Here is a 5393-nt window from a genome sequence, read left to right as displayed (position 1 = left end):
TTCTTCCAAAAAAGACATGGAATACTGATTCATCTGACCACAATACACATTTCCACTGTGTGATGGTCCATCCCAGATGCTTCCGAGCCCAGAGAAACTTCTGGACACAGTTAACATAAAGCTTCCTTTTTGCACAGTAAAGTTTTAATTGGTATATGTGGATGTAACTCCATCTTTCTGTGTTTGACAAAGGTTTGCCAAAGTAATCCCAAGTGCATGATTTGTACCAAATCATGATTATAATCACCTGTTGACGTCATCTGTTTCAAATCACATCATTATTTAATTGTTTTACCTCATTACTAGCCCTAAATTGCCCCATCTCAATTTTTTTTGAATGTGTTGCAGGCCTAAAATGCAAGAATGGATATACATTAACAAATTAAATGAAGTTGACCTGAAAAAATATGGTTCTGTCAGGATTTGGGAATTTTTCATATGTTGTAATACCTTTCTTCCATCACTAGATGTACCTATTTTGCCCATTTGTGTCTATTTTGCTAATTGCTTACACCTGTGTCTTGTTAGCATGGAGGTATATATTGTGTGCCTAGCCTTGTGCACCTGACAGAAGAACTCTGCAATCATGGACCCAGCAGAGAGCCCAAGTCTTCCTGGGCCCTTGAGCCTAGTGACTTGCCTTGTGTCTGCTGTAAACAGCCAGGGGGAAACTGTGCAGTATCATGAACAAGTTTTGAGCACTCAACAGGTGGAGATGAATCAGCATGGGGCAATGTTGAGGGAAATTCTCCAGCAAATTCAAGCTCTTCCTACAACTCCAGCTCCTCAAGTCCCCTGCTCCCTCTAACTTCAAGTCCTGCCTGGGGGTGCATCAGAGTCTTGTCTGCCTAACCCATAGAGATTCAGTGGAGACCCAGATGAGTGCCGTGGGTTCCTGACAGTGTCGTTTGACGTTCACTCGACAACCCAACACCTTCCCCACTGAGTCTTCCTGAGTTGCCTATGTCCTCACCCTTCTGACTGGCAGAGCTCTGGCCAGGGCAATGGCTTTGCATGACCGGCAAGATCCCATCTGTTCTTCCTTTGACCGCTTCTCTGAGGAGATGCGTAGGGTCTTCAATCCAACAGCCAGTGGCTGGGATGCAGCTAACCAGCTGCTTAAGCTGTGCCAGGGGAGTCAGTGGCCTGCAGACTACACCATTCACTTCCTGACCCTTGCAGCTGAAAGTTGCTGGGGCCAAGAGACCCTTCTGGCCACCTCTTGCCATGGACTGTCTGACCAGATTAAAGATGAGCTAGTTTCTTGGGAAGAGATATGGGATTTGGAGACTTTGATAGACCGGGTCATTCATCTGGACACTCATCTTCAGGAGAAGCCCCTAGCTAAGGGCTTCAAAAGAACTAGTCCTCAGGTCCTCCTAGATCTGGCTGCCTTTGTGGTGGAGAATGGTCCTGAGCAGATGCAAGTGGGGGGCACACAACTTTCTCAGACTGAACATGACAGACGGATGAGGGAACATTGCTGCCTCTACTGCCAAGCCTTGTGCTCCTTGCTGAGTTCAACAGTCTGCGGTGCTCCTGAGCACGTAAGCTTTGAGTCTGAGACCTTTTGACTGTTTTGATACTGTACCTAAGTTTCTTAGTGCTCCCTGTTTGGACTTCCTTTTGTGAATTTTTCTGCTACTGAGACTTTGTATGGGACCTATTTGGTGCTAAACCTGCACTATTTGGAATTTACCTGATCTAAAGTAAAGGCCTGCAGCTACCTTCTTGTGATTGTGTGTCTCTCTGCAAGTGGGCCAGTTCATCCATTGTGGTGGCACAGGGATTCTTCCACTGTCTCTCAATCTGGAGACCTGGGTTCAAACCCAAGTCTGTCTGACAGGTTCATACTGTCTACAATTAAATATAAATTTAGAAATCAGTTATCTTTTTTCATTTGCATTTTCAATATCATAGTTTGAAGTTTGGGACACAGCTATGGATGAAAAACCAGCAAAAAAAAAAATGCAAGTTGGGGCAGGATCTCTTCTTTACAGCAGCAACAAGCACAGCACATGTCATCCTCTTCAGTTTTTGTGGCTGTTGTGTGTTTGGTGCTGAATATCTTCTTAGAACTTGCTCTTACAAAAAAATTAACATCTAGCAAAGTTAGTTAACAAATGTGCCATTACTATAGCGATTGTAGTGGTGCTCCTGCGCCTTTAAGTGCTGCCGTCACAGCATATCGCGTCATGTTGACATCATTACGTGCGCCGGTAGCCTTAGTACGGCTGGGAACCCTTTAAAAGCGTACAGCTACCGCTACCAGTGAGTAAGCTTTGTTGGTTGTACTTGTACCAGCATTTGATTCGCGCTGTGTTCGGTCTGGGAGCTGTTTCAGCTGTGTAGGCAGCGTGTGGTGGGCTCATGCTCTCAACGGAAGGTATGTGGACCGACATTTCCTTGGTTAAGAGATGAGACCTAATGTTGCATGAATTTTTTTGCTAATGCGAGCATCTCACATTTTGTTTTAGCGTCTTTATTGGGAGGCTAACTACCGTAGCCTGCTTGTCCGTACACTCGTATCAGCATCTGGTATGCTGTTGTGCCCATCCTGGGAGCTGCTTCTGGTATGTAGCTCTCGCTAACATGGGGTTCAAGCTTTGTTTTTTTGCATTGTCTCGTGGCTAACGCTTTCTCCTTCTACGCAGGGTAACCGTTTGTGGTGTGTGTCTCTGAGCATTTGGCTCACTCGGTTTCTGCGTATATTGGTATTTATCATCGGGCTTCGGGTAAGTAATGTTATTTACTAAGACTGATGTGTATTGCGACTAGTAACATTTAATAACTAGCTTAGCTAATCTGGCAACTATTGTTTGCCTTTAGGCTGCCGGGCGCTGCGCTGCGATTGGGCCTGCTCTACGGATCTTCGTATCCACCTCTTCTGTTTTCGGCTGCTGTTCTGCTCTTGATTCATTGGGCTACGGCCCTCACGCTGTAGTATAGGAACGTTGTTGTGCGGCCGCACTCAATTGAGGGGCCACACCTCATGGTAGTAGCCGCCGCGAGTGAGTGAGGGCTCATTGTAATGAGTGTGTGTGGTTTAGTGTTGCCACCTGTCCCGGTTTTTCCTTATTGTCCCGGATTTTCATGGTCTGTCCCGGAAAAAAAAAAATCCGGGACACTGAATGTCCCGGTTTTTTGTACATAATGGGCAAAATGTGTATTTCAACTTGCGAGCCAGCTGAGAACCAGTTTGCTTTCCCGAGCTCGCCGTGCTAAGCGGAGCCACGTCATTACGTCGCTGAATACGTCATTACGTCACTGTATACGTCAGTTACGTCGCTACGTTTGCATAAACCTTGGCGCGAATATCAAAGCAAAAACAACACGGAAGAAGCAGCAACAACAACAATAATAATAATGGATGACTTGGCGTTTGTACAGCTGCTGCTTCTCATCGCCTAAAAATGGTGATCTTTCGCGGTCTTTTTATTGTTGTTGGTCTTAACAACTCCGCCCCCCCGCTGACGTAAGCGGTTCTTTCCTCTGGCCCAGCAGAGAGTTGGTGCTATCCTGGAACCGGTTTTTCTGGCCCCAGAGCCAGTTCTTTGTCAGTGGAAACAGAAAACCCGGTTCCAAACTAAGCACTGGCCCCGAACCAGCCCTGGAACTGCTTTGGTGGAAAAGGGGCAATGGAGGATGCTTGGACTGATAAAAGAAACAGACTCTCTGTTGCAATGGTGAAGGCTGAGCTTCAAGTCAGGCTAAACTTTCAGTTGTCCTGTACTGAGTTCAAGACATTCATTAAAAATCAGCCAGGACTCATAGCAGCAGCAAAGAAAAACACCAAATATAAATGGAAGATTAGGTAAGGTTTTGGTGAATTAAATGAAAGTGTAGTGTAGTACATACTCCTGTATGTGCCCAGTTATATCAGTTACATGTCCTCCTATGTATTTGTTTAGCCAAGAGCAGCAGAGACACAGGTAAGCACAAGCAAAGCACACACCACACTCTAAGCAATCAGGTAAGCTGTTTAACACTACACCTTACATTGTTACATTCAGGTATTCTTAGATACAATGAAAAGTTAGATTATTTATTTTTATTCCACATAAGCAAACAAACAGAACTTAATTACAGTATGTACGTATTCCCCTTTTACCTGTGCCCACTACTGCCCCAGGTGTCCACAACCAAAAACTGTTGGAAATAAACCAAAATAATGAAGACCTGCTATATTATGTAAAGCAATTAACTAAACAAATAACTAGCAAAAGCGTCATTTTTACTAATTAAAGCAATACAATTTCAGCATAGAAGGGCGATTTTTGTCTTGGGTTAGATGTGCGAAGGGCGCCGTTGCTTACAAGCAAAAAGGTCGGTTGGATGGTCGAAATGTCCAGGATTTTTGTCAGACACAGGTGGCAACCCTAGTGTGGTTGTATGTTTATGTGGAGGTGAGTGAGTGTGAGTTGGGTGTGAAGCGGGTGTTAGCTGCCCGCTAGTAGGTACAGTGTTTGTGTTTGTTTTGGTTTTTGTATTTATTTTGGTTTGTTTTGTGTATTTTGTTTGTATTTCTTTTGTACTTATCTCGTGGCGCATTGGTTGTGCTACAGGGTTTGGGTGGGCTTCACGTTTGTCCTCACGAATGCTGTACTGGTTAAGGTGTTTTGCTGTGCCCTTTTTTGGGGGGGGATGTAATATTTGCTGTGCCCTTGGGGATTTGATATTTGCTGTGATTTGGTGTATAGCGTGCTCTGTGTGTGTGCTATCACTTGAGTCGTGAATTGCCGATTATCGGCTCTGTGGGCTTGGCCGGCACCACGAATCTGTGTACACATATTTTTTTATTTTTTTTAATTTTATTGTTGTACTGTACCATTGGTGGGCCAATTAACCCTCACCCCCACCCTGGTGGGTGCATGTGTGTGTGGACTGTGCACTACCGACTGTTTAAAGATTTTATTAATGAGAATATTTGAAGGAAAATAAACATTTGTATGATTTGAAATAGAACCTTGTCTCTGTTTGCTTTGCATGAACCTGAGCGTCTTTGGCGGGTAAATTGTGAATCTACTTTAGTTCCAGGGGGGATTTGTCTTCCCCTGGTGGCGTAGTCAAAAATATTCTCTCGATACTGCTGCTGCCACGCTACACAAGCAACATGGATATAACAACAATGTAGTACATTTAACAGATAAATCAGATTTGCCTTGTCCCTTCGCAGAGAACCTGAGATTCTCTACTTCAAGGGAAAAAAATATAGACCAACAAACAAATTGTACAACTTGTCCCAGTCATTACTAATGAATCCTTTGAACCAGATGCACTACTGATGATGCTTGTGAATGATGAATGTTTCTCTTGGCATATTTTGTCTGTTTGCTTCTCTTAGTTTCCTTTTACTAAATATATAGCCTAACGGTTCGAGAAACAGCTTTGGG

The 5393-nt window shown here is 44.2% G+C and overlaps 1 long non-coding RNA gene across 1 annotated transcript; it reads left to right on the top strand.

Annotated features, from left to right (window-relative positions):
- The first annotated feature begins 2248 nt into the window (after nucleotides 1–2248).
- On the top strand, nucleotides 2249–4896 carry LOC132887385 (uncharacterized). Its single transcript, XR_009654815.1, has 4 exons — nucleotides 2249–2386; nucleotides 2478–2573; nucleotides 2655–2735; nucleotides 2830–4896. It is a non-coding gene; the product is annotated as an uncharacterized LOC132887385 (long non-coding RNA).
- Nucleotides 4897–5393: the final 497 nt, after the last annotated feature.

Source organism: Neoarius graeffei, chromosome 6 (genome assembly GCF_027579695.1).
Source record: "Neoarius graeffei isolate fNeoGra1 chromosome 6, fNeoGra1.pri, whole genome shotgun sequence".
NCBI classification, from domain to species: domain Eukaryota; kingdom Metazoa; phylum Chordata; class Actinopteri; order Siluriformes; family Ariidae; genus Neoarius; species Neoarius graeffei.
The sequence above is the reverse complement of the archived record's forward strand: the minus strand, read 5'-3'. Positions and strand labels throughout refer to the sequence as shown.